This window comes from Pleurodeles waltl, chromosome 1_2 (genome assembly GCF_031143425.1).
Source record: "Pleurodeles waltl isolate 20211129_DDA chromosome 1_2, aPleWal1.hap1.20221129, whole genome shotgun sequence".
Lineage (NCBI taxonomy): Eukaryota > Metazoa > Chordata > Amphibia > Caudata > Salamandridae > Pleurodeles > Pleurodeles waltl.
The window spans coordinates 887516383-887530053 of record NC_090437.1 but is presented as its reverse complement, the minus strand read 5'-3'; the positions used below and the strand labels follow the sequence as shown (position 1 = coordinate 887530053).

Below are 13671 nucleotides of genomic sequence, written 5' to 3'. Positions count from 1 at the left end.
TCGATGGTAGAAAAGTACCTGGCTTCCCCAGTGTTGGCCAGCATTTCCTGAATGTGTGGTAATGGATGGCAGTTGATAAGTATGTTGTTATTTATTGACCTCAAATCTATACAAAGACTAAGGTCCCCTGTATTTTTCTTTGCATGTACGATGAGTAAAACCTACTCTGAAGAATCAGTAGGTGTGATTATTTCCTCTCCGGTAAGTTTAGTTAAAGGTTTCTTAAATTCAGCATGAACACTGATTTGAACTGGTATCAGTTTGTGAACCACAAGTACAGCACTGCTCTACAGTCTTATTTTATGCTCAAATCCATCAGCAGTTCCTATTTCATTCTTGAAAACTTTGGGAAATTTGGAAACCATACTAGGCAAAATGTTCAGGTCAGCATCAACAGAAAGAACAGGCTTCCCCCCCAAAACAATGGGATTTTTGTGGCCAGGTTTTAAGTAAATCCCCAGCCTGACCAGAGCCATCTAACCAACTAAGGGGGTCATTATGACCCCGGCGGATGGCGTTAATATGGAGAAAAGTACTGCCAACAGGCTGGTGGTAATTTTCTCCATATTAAGACATTAGCGGTTTGGCCAATGTACCACACCGACCACCACGGCGGCGGTCACTTGCCTGCCTGCAGAATTATGACCCTGTCTACCGCCATGGTTTTTGTTGCAACCTTACCGCCACGAAAACCATGGCAGTAGGCACTATCATTGACAGGAAATCCTGTCACTGATAGAGGTTTTCACCGCCCCCTCCCCAGATTTCCCCACACCACTCTCCTCCCCATGCACACAGGAACACACGCGTACACACACTCATACCCTTATTCATCCACGCATGCGTACATCCATTCACACACACATCCACACACATTGACATACGTACAAACACACGCATTCACACAACACAACATACACGCACTCACACATGCACACACTTACAACATGCATCACACACCTGCATACAAGCACGTACAGACATACACACACACAACAACCCCCTCCCCTGTCGGAGAACTCGACTTACCTGATGTCTGGCGGTCCTCCGTCAGGAGACAGGACAGGGCACTGCTGCCAGCAGCAGTGTCCGCCAGCAGAACACCGCCAGGCCGCATCATGGGTAATGATAAGATCTGCGGTGGTCTACTGGCGTGGTGGTGCTGCTGCTGGCAGCAGCGCCACCTTACCGCCAACCGCCGGCATGGCCACAGCCGGATTTCCACCATCATTCTGGCGGAAATCCAGCTGTGGTCAAAATCCGGCTGACGGATGGTAGCTGCGGCGACGGTCTTTTGGTGGCTGCCGCCGCGGTGGTAGGCAGTTTTTACCGCTGGGGTTGTAATGAGCCCCTAAATCTTTTCCCATTACAGCTACATAAACCTTTGTGCAAACAGTACTTCCTAGTATTTGCAAAATAGAATGAAATAAACCCAGTAGATTGATGTATTGATCACCAAAATCTTTGGGACATATATCTGGGGCTTCTAACTTATATGTGTCAGGCCATAGAGAATAGAAGGTTCTATCTGTCAATACTGTAATAGGGGAACCATAGTCTGTCATAAGCTGCAGAGGATTGTCATCAATCACAGCTTGGCAGATTGGACCCACGTTTTAACATTATCTTGGTCATTGTCAATAGTTAGATCCTGCAAGAACAACACTAGAGAACCTGCTAGAACACTGTTAAGCATTGTTATTGATATTGTTAGAAGACTCTTGAATATCCACATAGTGTATTCTCACATTGTTTGCAACACCCTGATACAGACAAACAGCCTGAAAATGTCCCACCTTTCTGCATTTAACACATTTTTTCCCAAGGGCAGGACATGATGGGTCAATGCCTATGTGGTTTCTAGAACCACACCGAAAACAGATTGTTTTATTTTGTCCTTGGTAGAAATGATGGGCGCAAGTGTGTTCTCATCTGATATGAATGATACTGGAGAATGCCTATCTAGATTGGCCAATGCTTAGGAAGAGATAACTTAGCGTTCCATACTTTTTGCAATATCAATTACGACACAAATTGGTCCCTGATGTAAATGTCAATGGAGTTCTCAAACTCACAAGACGAGGCTAAAACTCGTAAAGGCTGCAATATATTCTTTAACAGACTCATTGCTAGCTTGTTTACGCCTAAGGAAGCTGTGCCTCTCTAAAAGCACACTAGCTTCTTCAGAGAATTGTTTTTTTAAGTCTCTCCTTAGCTTCAATATAAACATTTCATACAGCATCACCACTAGGAAAGGGTATGATGGGAAGATATAGAAAAGTATAGTAAACTTTATAGGCGTATGATCAAGACCATCAATGGCAGACAAATTTTCAAAAATCTGTATACACTATTTCCTTTGATTCCAGGTTTTCCCTGCTTTTGCAGGAAAGGAGGCGGTTGAAGCAAGTTTTCTGCAGTGGCCATATTAAACAACAAAAATGTTTAATATTAGCTCAAAGTTGCTCTAAACTGTAAATTTAGGAAACAACATTTAACGGAAAGTCAGTTTGTGACTCGATGAAGTAAAAAACGCAGCCTTTGCTAGAAAATCAGTACGATGAGAGAATGAATGGAGCTGTTTGCATACAATACATTTAATTCAGACTATTCTAAAATGGCCACTGTACAAATGATGTAGACAAGTAGCTGTTATGGTTTGCGAATGGCTGGAGTGAGACACTGCTGTGGGATGCAGCCTCGAGCTCCCACAGCCAGGTGAGCCAAGAGCTGAAGCAGGGAAGCTGTACCTATGATACCAAAGGCATGTTCTACTGACAGAGTGCCAGTATCGAGAAAACGGTAAGTACTGTGCGTAGCGAAATTCAAATAAAGCAAATGTGTGCGTGGAGGATACACAGCAACAGCAGATGAGTCAAATGTAGACAACCAATAAAATAAAGCCCAAAAAGGAGTCACTAAGTAGTAAATGCGGGGATCGCTACACACCTTGAAAGAAGGTAACAAAGCTTTTCAGCATACTTAGTATTTAGCCTGTGGGTCCAGTATCAGCAAACAGTGGATGGTCCAGAAATACACCTTTTACCTCACTCCTGGTACCAAAAGTAGTATCAGAGTAAGGCTGAATGACCAACACGGGAGCCAGATGAAAGTAGATTAAAGGAGTTTATTCCAGAAGCCCAAGGGTTTGGAACCACGGCCAGGATCAGCTGCTTGTGTGAACAGTCAAGGCAAACCGATCCCCAACCTTACAACTAGATAAAGATTCCACAAGGTTGTAGAATGCAGTCAAGCAATAGTAATACACATATATTAAAGGAACCATCTTAACATAATGAAAGATAAGTATGAATGTTAAGTGTGAGTACTACAGTGGCATAGTTTGCTGCTACACATGTAGGTAAGTGCTTTAGTGCCCCACTTAAGGGTAGTTAGTAGTATATACATTCTGCAATACTATACAATAAAAGTTTAAAGGGGGGCGCATAAGAACTGCAGCCCTGCCAAGTGCCACGTTTCTTGCATTAGAATAACGCATTTTTGGTCATCCTCCTGCATTACCACAATGCCTGAGACTCACCGAAGATCTGAAGTGGGGTAAAACCTTGTTCCAGTTTCTCACTTTACTAGGTAAACTCTGAGTAGTGTTTATCAAAGGCCACAAGGTGGCACTGGTGTTACACAGGAGATATGGGATTCTCAATATATTACGATATTTATATGGTTCCCTCGTCTTCATCGCTTGAGTTTGTTTGCAAGAAAGTGCCAATAATAGTCGTTGAAATGTCACTCATAATTACACTGAAATTATGAAAATGCCACACATAGCAAGCTCAAAGATTGGCAGCTATACAACTGACAGGCTAGCCCCTCGACTTCTCACTCGTTATTTATGGCTGCGAAATCTATCTGCCTTTATTACTACAGCTCTATTCCATAGCGATCCAACACCCTCTGTCTAAAGTTAGCAACTGAAAAACTGCATACATAAAAATAAGTAGTAAAATACGTGTTCGCTCCTCCCTCGAGTCTAGAGAGCACCCCTAACAGTCACTCTCTTACTAGTTGTAGAAACATAAAGGAGGCGGGGCTACGCTCACTCACTGCCTGTAAGGATTACTCTGTCGCCTATCTTAAAGGTAGGATACGTACGTAATGGGAAATGAAACGCTCTGCACGAACAAAATTCAAATTGTAAAAGACGGCGAGCAGGTTATATTAAATTACAGCGACATATGAATCATTTTAAAAGTACCCGGTTGCGCCAAGCCTTAATACTTGAATTATTTCAAGCTGACGTATTCTGTGAATATCTCACCAGGAGTCTATAGAGGGGTCTGTCGCGCCTAGAGTGAGCGTCTCCGGCGTGCGCAGTTCTGCACGCTGCAAGATGGCCGCCTCGCGCACCGCGCCTCTGCCGCCCCCTGGGGTCTATGAGCGCAACGCCCACCTCTTCGGCTCAGAGTCACGACGTCCAGTGACGCTCTTGGTTACGGACGCTGCTGCCCTGGCCCAGGTGAAGGTGCTGCCCGGAGCTGAGGCTGCTCAGGTGAGTTGAGAGGTCTACTGTGCGTGTGAATTCTTGTCCTCATCTCGACTTCTTCCCTGCGTTTGCGGCGTGTACTCTAAACATGATCGAGTTCTGCCCCCCTGGGCAATAGCACCCAGCTGCGTGCTGCCCAGCCAGTGGTCAGGTGTGGGCGCCTCTTTCGTTTTTCATCTCCTGCCATAGAGGCGGACCACAGTCAGTGTGATCATCTTTTCCTCTTATCACCCGACGACCACCTCGAGCGCTTCCATCAGCGCCCTGCCTGTCACCCACTGTATCTGTTGCTGCGAAATGTTCATAAACATTTCAGAAGAAATTCACACGAGAAAATAATTCCCCATTGGCTTAAGATGGTGCCCTACCGATTCCTGGAATGCCTTAGAGATGGTTACTAGTCATTAAGCCGCAGGAAGTAATGAGTTTATTTATGCTCTATTACTAGGCCTTGGTATGATTCTTGCTCAGGGAGGGCCATGAAAAAGCATATTATCCATTGATGTTGGTGGTTGTCTTTTACTTATAATTTTTCTTTTTTAGACACTCTCAAAATCTGTCCGGTTATAAGCATGTCTTGGAAGGTTGAGTTACATACCTCTTGGTTAAAAAGTAAACGTGTTTCGTCTGATGCGAGCGAGGCTGGCTTCTCAACTTTATTCACTCTTCTCACAGCACCTTTGGGGGGTGAAGGTTGGGGGGACGTGAGTGTGTATTTGGAACAAGTATACTGTTTGGACATAAGGAATGTACACAGACCAAACCCTGCATCCGCTGGGCTTGGCAGCAGACCTTGCCCAAGGGTCCTGGAAGCAGGGGTACAGGGCACAAGCAAGACCCTATGGGCACTCGGCGCAGCAGATGAGAATATTGTGGCGTAGCTGCCAAGGTTTCATATTACTATGTGTGACATTTTCATAATTTCAGGGTAATTGTGAGTGACATTTCAACAACTATGAGTGGCACTTTCTTGTGAGCAGAATCACTTGCACCAGTGGCTCTAGTTTAAAAAGCCATTTATTTAACTTATGCACAAGTGTTGCTTTAGGACAGATTAATACTGGCTCACTGACACACTCTCTCGGGCACTTGACTTAGTTCTCGAGGCGAGCTGGCACCGCAGCAACAGGTGGGCCTCCTGCATGGCCAGCCTGCAACAACGTGGACTCCCAGGCTGGCGCTGCAGCGCCACCACCATATGCTTCTGTGGTGGCACAACCTGGTGGTGACAGTGCTCTGGGGGCTGCTGAGGAACCGTCAACAGCAGCAGTTGTAAACCTTTTACAATAAAACAATAATAAACTGTTTATTGTTATACTGTAAAAGGGGCGGGGGCGTGAGAGGGACGGAGGGGGAGTGAACAGCACTCCCCTCAATGCGCATGTATGCTTGGCCGGCTGTCTTGTGCTGGCCAAACACATGTGCACTGAGCTCTCTCCAACCCGGCATTGTGTTGCCGGGTTGGAGACAGCAGGCAGAGGCTCCCACTCTGCCTCGGAGCACAAAGTAAGGGCTCTCCGGCCAGTCCTAATGCTGATTTCATGCTGCCAGCAGAAGACTGGCTGCAGGGCATGCTGGGAGCCTGTACTTGCTGTGAGGACACCGGCGGCAAGGAAGGTAATGTGTTTTTTTTTTTAATTTTTGTAATTTATTTACAAATTATTATTATTATTATTATTATTTTTGTTTGCCCCACTCACTCCCCCCCCCCCCCCCCCCCGCCCCAAATACGCCACTAGCTGCCAGGTCCGAGGCCCCGTGGGCTGGATTCAGGTTGCAGTATGTTAAACCACCGCTGCTGTCCCTTGCATGCGGCAAGCAGCTGAGCTAATATATTGCTTCATTGATTGGTTCATAGCGACTCGAACTGGCCTACCTCACTTGAGTCAGTTGCTGGTGGGGTCGAGTCACATGGCAGGATCCCTTACCACCTTGAGCAGCTCTCCACCTTATTAAATATTGCCTAGCAGCACTGAGCAGATTCACCTGAAGACGGCAAGTCAGCCGCCCACAGCCAGCGCCGCCTGGGGTGTGTTGTGGTAGTTGATCTTCATCCCCATACTGTCGACGGTTCAAGTGGTAAGGTGGAGCTGTGCATTTCTTGCACAACTGCAGCCAAAACTTCATGAAATGCTGCCCATTCGCACCGGCAGGCAGTAGGACAGACCCGTGACTCCAAGCCACCTATTAAAGTGTGTCTCAGAATTCACTCACCCACTGTCTCTTCTTTGTAGCCAAGCCATTGGGCAGTGACTCCTGTGACGTCAGTTATGTTGCATGTGTCGGTCCCGGGGGTGTGTTTGTTATGAAAATAGAATACATTGTAGCAGAGTACTCACAGAGCTGCGGAACAGATCTTGAACCAGCCCACAAGCCTGCAGGGAGCAGCGCATGCTGTGCTGTGCCACTGCAACTCAGTCATGGTGCATTTTAGCAGCGTTCTAACTTGACAGCTGAGGGGGCTCTATAATACTTGATTTTGCATTTCTGTGCAGTGATGTGGACCACCACACTGAAATGCTTTAGTTTAACATCTGATGCGTGATACTTGGCAGTGCTGTCGCGGTTAAATAATCATGAGCAAGGAATTAGGGGTCGATTTGTTATATAGCTAACCCTTATTGGTTATATAATATACTACAATTTCTGTAGTAGTCTCTAGTAATATTTTTAGTGCATGTTTCTCTGCTTTAAAAACGTATAATGCTGGGAAATAAATACATTGAAGCATGTTCTGGAATTCTGATGACAGAGACTCTGCCTGTTACGTTGTCTAGAATTTTCAGTTGTTGCAGGTTTAGATTTCTGAACCCCCTGGCACCAAGGAGTCAGTTTGTCATCTGGTACCGGAAAACCAGTTGAACTGCTCTCATACATAACCCACTGAGCAATGTTTGCAAGATGTTTCGAGTAACATTCAGTCCCATGAGATATAGTCAGGGTTGGACTGGCCTATAGGGCAGTCGGGTAGATCTTGATGGGCTGGTGTGACAGATGAGTGTCTAGGCCCTTTCTTTAGCAGTTGTGGGCTGATTTCTACTGCTGATTTCCCTGATATTACCACTTCTTCAACTATCTGGTTCGCTAACGGGAGCCACTTTTATTTTGGTGCTCGGGCCTATTTTGTTTCTCCCAATCCAACCCTGATTATAGGGACAGGTAGTGGCACACCAAATCCTCTTTTGCAAATGAATGACATGTTCAAGGATGACTTCGAACAGACTATATGTTTTAATACATTTATTTTAAAGCTAAAACCCTAATCGAGTACACACAATATGGGTTGTTACCACAATAAGGATAAACATTAAGGCAGCCAAAAAGTTATGTTAACAATAAAAAGTACTTCAAAGGTATTGTTATGTCTTCTGTAGCAAAAGCACCCAATTTTCCTCTTCTAAGAAAAGCTTATTCTAGTTTCAAAGATGGTTCTCATCTGCATACGTGATTCCAGAGCAATAAGATATGCTTTCAGCTCAGAAAGGCAGCTGCACGTAAATGAAAAGCAGGGCTGACAATGTGACTTGCTGAGACAACTAGTGAAGGCTGACTGGCCTCCCAGCTTCAGTTAACTGTGTCTGTCTTTCTGTTGCTTGGTATGAAGATCCTGTCTACGTGCAGTTTTTCTAAGATTATTATAAAGTTTGTTGGAGATAAATATTAAACAGAGAATGGTGAAAGACCCTTTCAGCTATTTTCATACTGTTAGGCACTGTCCTTTTGAAAGGACAACAAAATGTACCAAGCGATTATCAATCCTCTAGAAGCGGTATAGTTTTATAATAGTGATTAAACCTGAAATGATTAACTGCAATGATTAAATACCACAATTATATTCATGCAAGCTTGATTATCATATTTGCAAGTGGAAGAATATGAAAATAATGTGCACTTGATTTAATCACATTTGTTCTCATACAATTAATTAGTTAGCATGTCTTTCACAGAAGGAGGTTTTGGGCCATGAGGGGGAAGAAAAACATTATCTTTATGACAGTTGATTTATCAAACCACCAGAACCCCGAAGTTACTTTACTTTAAGTTCTACTTTCTACATTGAATATAAAATTAATTTTTGATGATAAAGGTTCACCAAAATATGGATTGTGTTGTGGCACATGTGTCCTTATACAAAGTTTGTGAACATTAATGAAGTTTGAAATATAGTTTTTGAAATCCATTTTAAATACTGTTGTAATATAGCTTTCTTTATAGATCACTTTAAATCACACCACATGTTTAAAAAAAAATTGAATCATATTTCACCAAATTTGAAGTGCAATTTTAATCAACTTAACCCACATGTAAATTAAAAATCATTTGGGAACCTGCTATTTAAACTTGTTCATAGTTGTGAGTGTTAATTGAAAGAAAAAATCCAAATATGATGAGTATCTAAAAATCGTGCTCCATAAAGCCACTACTTGTGCAATTTTAACATCACTCACAATAAAATACTTTTTCTGGAAAGATGCTAGTAGGAGCTTTGCTTGTTTAACTATCTGGAATGTATGATAGTAAGCATGATTGAATGTGCATTTTCTGGTCAGTTGGTCTGTAAACATGAAAGTTTGGCTGAAATAACACGCTCCCCTCACGTTTTTGTGAGAGAAAGTACTGGAGTCTGCTGGGATTCACAAAACACATACCACTCACTGTTCCAATACTTCTCCAGATAAAAACAGTACCCCACTTGTGTGGTTGGACCGATTTATCTGAGATAAGAACATATCAAAACAGGGAATGTGCGAAGACCACATTGACTTCATAGGTCACGGTTTTCATCCACTTCTGTTGTGTTCTAGGCCCAGCCACATAAATGGGATACTGTTATCATAACTAGTCTGGTAGTAGGAATTGTGAGGATCCTCTGCATCTTCTAGAACCTTTCTTCACAGAAGTCCCAGTGAAATGTATGATTTTAGTCATAGTTCGATGTTTGCAGGGCATTCTATGATTTTAGTCAAGTTTGAGTTTTGCAGGGCATTCTAGGTAAGAATCCTTAACAGTTGGGTCACCCTTGACTCCCCTGTGTGTTTAATTTTGAGAAGTGTCTGTGTTTAGTTGGCTTTCCTGGGTGGCGGTCACACCCTGGCCCAAATACCAAAGTTACCCACATCATCAAAATCGAAATGGTTCATGGTGAAACTTAATAGCTCGTGTTGGGTTTTGGGGTCTATTGTGTTTTGGTAATGTGCTCACACACATAACTGAGTTATGGTTTTATTGGGAGGTGTGTGGAAACACTGGGTGGTAGGAAATGTTGTTGATTACTGTGGATTTCAGAACTTTCCCTTACAGAAAGGCAAATAAAACGCATGATTTTCAGCCAAGTATGAGGTTTACAGGGCATTCTGGGTAAAAAAAACGTAGTGAGATCCACTCAAGTCACTCCACCTTGGTCTTCTCTGTCTGTCTAGTTTTTAGAAATGTCTGGATTTAGTAGGTTTCCTTGAGTGGTGGCTACACCTCGATGCCAATACCACAGCTACCCACATAGCAAAAATGTATAAATTTTCATGGCTAAGCCTGGATGTCTTGACTTTGCATTTTGGGACCTATCATGTCGCGGGTGATAGGCCCAGCAATACAAGTTGGGTATGTTTTTGGTCAGTAGAAGTGTGGAAATGCATAATAGTAGAACATGTTACTAGAATTATTCTCCATTTTTGGTTTCTAAATGTAAGCCAGTGTGCAAGAAAGTCAGTGTGCAAAATGCCCTGTGAATCATATGATAGCGTGGGTAGCCTCAAATTTAAGAGTTGTGCAAATAACCACTATTTCTATACTTGGTATCTTGGTACGTTTAAAAAAAAATGCATAGGTTTCCTTCACACCCATTTTTCATTTATTCGCTTTTACAATATGAATTGCTACATGGTCAGTACACAATTAAATAGCTTAATAGGCTGCAGCTCAGTTGTTGGCTTGGGTGTCGCTTGTTTTTGGACAACCAACATACGCTATTTAACCTTGCTACCTGAAGGGTCTGACGGACATACAGTATTATGTACTGAAAAACTGCAACAGAGGCAAAAAATTCACGGATGAAAACGTATTAATTTCTCCCTACTAATTTTCATTAATTTTTCCAACAAATATTGTTTTATTTGTTTAGCAACGTGTATGATCTACACAAATGACCGCTTGCTGAATTAGGAATTTTGTCTGCTTTTTAGAAATATATACATTTCCAAGTTCACCCATGGCTTTCACAACTGTTTCCTCCAGTAACTGCAAGTAGGTAGAAACCACAAAAAAAAAATCAACTACCACTTAGAAAAAATGCCAAAAAACTGTGGTTAAAATTATTATGTTTACGTTTTACACCACTTCTTTTTAGTTCGCAGCCTGCCAGATGGCGCAGCTGTCTAGTATGCTAAAGACATCTTGGGGACTTTCAGAAAGTTGACCTAGGAACTCATAATGCTAATTGATTACTATTGGCTTTGTGGTTTGTAACTCACACTTTCTGGCTTTCCATTTGTTGGCTTTATTTGCTTTAGGCTCCCCGTGTTCAGTTTGTCCCTCCTGTTGCCTAAACCATGTTTTCTGTATTGTTCCACAAGCTCGCTTTCTGTTACCGGGCCTTTAAATCTTGTTCTTAATCTTGTCACATGTGTTGTGCTTTCAAAGCCTGAAGTCAAATGTCAGACGCTGTCTTCCAGGGGCGCTTGTTTACCTTTCTTTCTCTGACATCAGAGTGAGAGGATTTGTGTGTCAGTCTTGCTGGTTACTGGGAGTAGGAAATACTTATTTCCCAGCACACAATAACATTTAATTGAACTGTGTAAGTATTTCAGGATATATCAGAATTATGAACGCACAAAGTATGCACATATTTTATTTCTGAAGTGTGTTGGAAATAAATACTTTAATATGATCAAAACAAATCATTAAATGAGATGATGCAATTTCCACACATGTCAGTGCACTGTATAGTTTTATTAGTAAAACTGTATGTCTGTACAAATGTAATGGTCATTTCAATTGCACATGTGTTGTCTCTAACAGCAGTGTGCTACTACACCACAAATAATCAACTGTCACTCCCCTGTATTCAGCACCACACCACTGCACTCTACTCTGCACCACTCCACCTTACACCACTCCACAATTCTGCACCACTCTATGCCACTGCACTCTACTCCACTTCAAGCTGCGCCTCTCTGCTCTACCCTGTACCCCTCCACGCCAAATAACTCTTCACCACTCTCCTGTACACCACTGCACTCATTGCTACTGCACTCTACACCACTCCAGTCTAGGCTACACCAATCTACTCTGCACAACTCCACAACATTGCACTCTACGCCACTGTACTCTATGCTAATACACTCTACACCAATGCACTTTACTCTGTAACACTTGACTCTATGACCCTGCACTCTGCCAATCCACTTTACATCCCTCTAATCTAATTCCCACCATTGCACTCGTGCCACTGCACTCTTCACCACTTTGCTCTACGCCATTGCACTCTATGCCACTCTGTGCAACTGCACTCTACCCTGCACCACTCCACAATACTTCACTCTAATCTGAAACAATCAACTCTATGCCAATCTACTCCACTCTGCTCCACTCTTAACACTGCACTTTACGCCTCTCTGCTTTTAAGCACTGCACCCTACTCTGCATCCCTGTATTCAATGCCACTGGTCTCTAAGCCACTCTAGTCCGCCATGCTCTGCAACACTCTACACCAATGTACTCTATGCCACTCCAGTGAATGCTACTCTACGCGACTCCCCACAGTGCCACTCCAATACACAACACTCTGTGGCACTCCACTCTACTCCACTCTTTGCCATTCCACTCTGCGACACTCCATGCCACTCTCCTCTGTGCCACTAACTGTTAGCCATGCTGAACCACTGCCATGCTGTGAACAACATAGATAAAACACATTACCAAAGCCAAATTTCTTGCATAGGCGAGACCTTTTGGCTTTGTTAATGCTTGTTCTTAAAAGTTGGCAAGATTGTGATTTTAGCACAGCAAACATTTTTGATGTAATGTTTAGAGTAAAAAATAAAATAATGCTTTCTTGCCCAGCACATTTTCCCATTCTTCCAAAGAAAAGCACAATAACATTTTGCTTCGTTATTTTCTTAGTTCCCTCTGGGGGGGGGGGGGAGATCCACAAATACTATGTACATTTAGATTCACTAACGTGACAAACACATCAGTAACACCAACACATCATTATATTCAACCACACGGTGGCGCTGTTTATCTATCTTAAACACAGCACAAAAGAAGCATGTTTAACAATTCAAAATACATTTAGCAAATCATATCAGCACTCCCGGGCCATTCTTACAACTTTGGGTTACCCGAAGTAGAAAAAAGCGTCATATTTGTAGGATCGTGATGGCTGGGTGACGTTGGTAGTGGAATTTGGCAGCACCGACATGGACAGTGGGTGGGCAAGTTGCAGTGGCCACCTGGGAAATTTCTTTTGCCCTGGACCTTATTTTTTTAATGTTTTTTTTTCTTTCTCTTGGTCTTTTTATTTTTTTTAATTTTTTTAAGCACTGTAAAGGGTTAACCACCATCACCCCTGGGAACACAGTTGGTGATTGCCTGTGATAAAAGCATTCTTTAACACAGAAGTTAGCAAAGTAGATGTGACATCTAGAAAACTTAAGAGAAAATGTGATGTGGTTCCCATGCTGTAGTGAAAATAGAAAGCCTCCGAGACTTGATTAAGTAAAAATGACTGATGTTTGGAGACTTCCACCAAGGATCTATATTAGGAAAACAAAAGTAAGATGGATTTATTAAGAGAATATTGACCACCTTATTTATATATTATTTATATATTTAGTTGGTTCTTATTATTCAGTGTTGCAGTGGTTGCATTTCTTCAGAGCATAGGCGAATACAAAGGCGGAAATGGAAATGTAGTAATAATTAGACCTAGTTTGTTTTACCAGCTTCCTATATTTACATAGTTTATCTTCATAATTCTGTCTGGCTTATTGACAATATGAATGACGTCAAAGTTCATCTTGTTTTTCAGAACTTCTCGTTGCTGAATAAAGTTCAACATTATACTGTAAGGCCGAGGGATAGCTTCTGTGAGATTTAGTTGGTTTATTAGAGGTAATTTTTGATCAGCAATTAAATTGATCTGTCATATTTGCAACAGTACTAGAGAG

At 42.6% G+C, this 13671-nt stretch overlaps 1 protein-coding gene across 2 annotated transcripts in view; it reads left to right on the top strand.

The window, feature by feature from the left end:
- The first annotated feature begins 4305 nt into the window (after positions 1–4305).
- Positions 4306–13671, top strand: part of CFAP97 (cilia and flagella associated protein 97) — a 209471-nt gene continuing 200105 nt past the window's right edge. Inside the window, exon 1 of one of the 2 annotated variants that reach the window (XM_069199623.1) lies at positions 4306–4510. The gene's annotated coding sequence lies outside the window, so the exon portion shown is untranslated. The remainder of the gene's footprint in view (positions 4511–13671) is intronic. The other variant, XM_069199632.1, reaches the window with a different exon arrangement.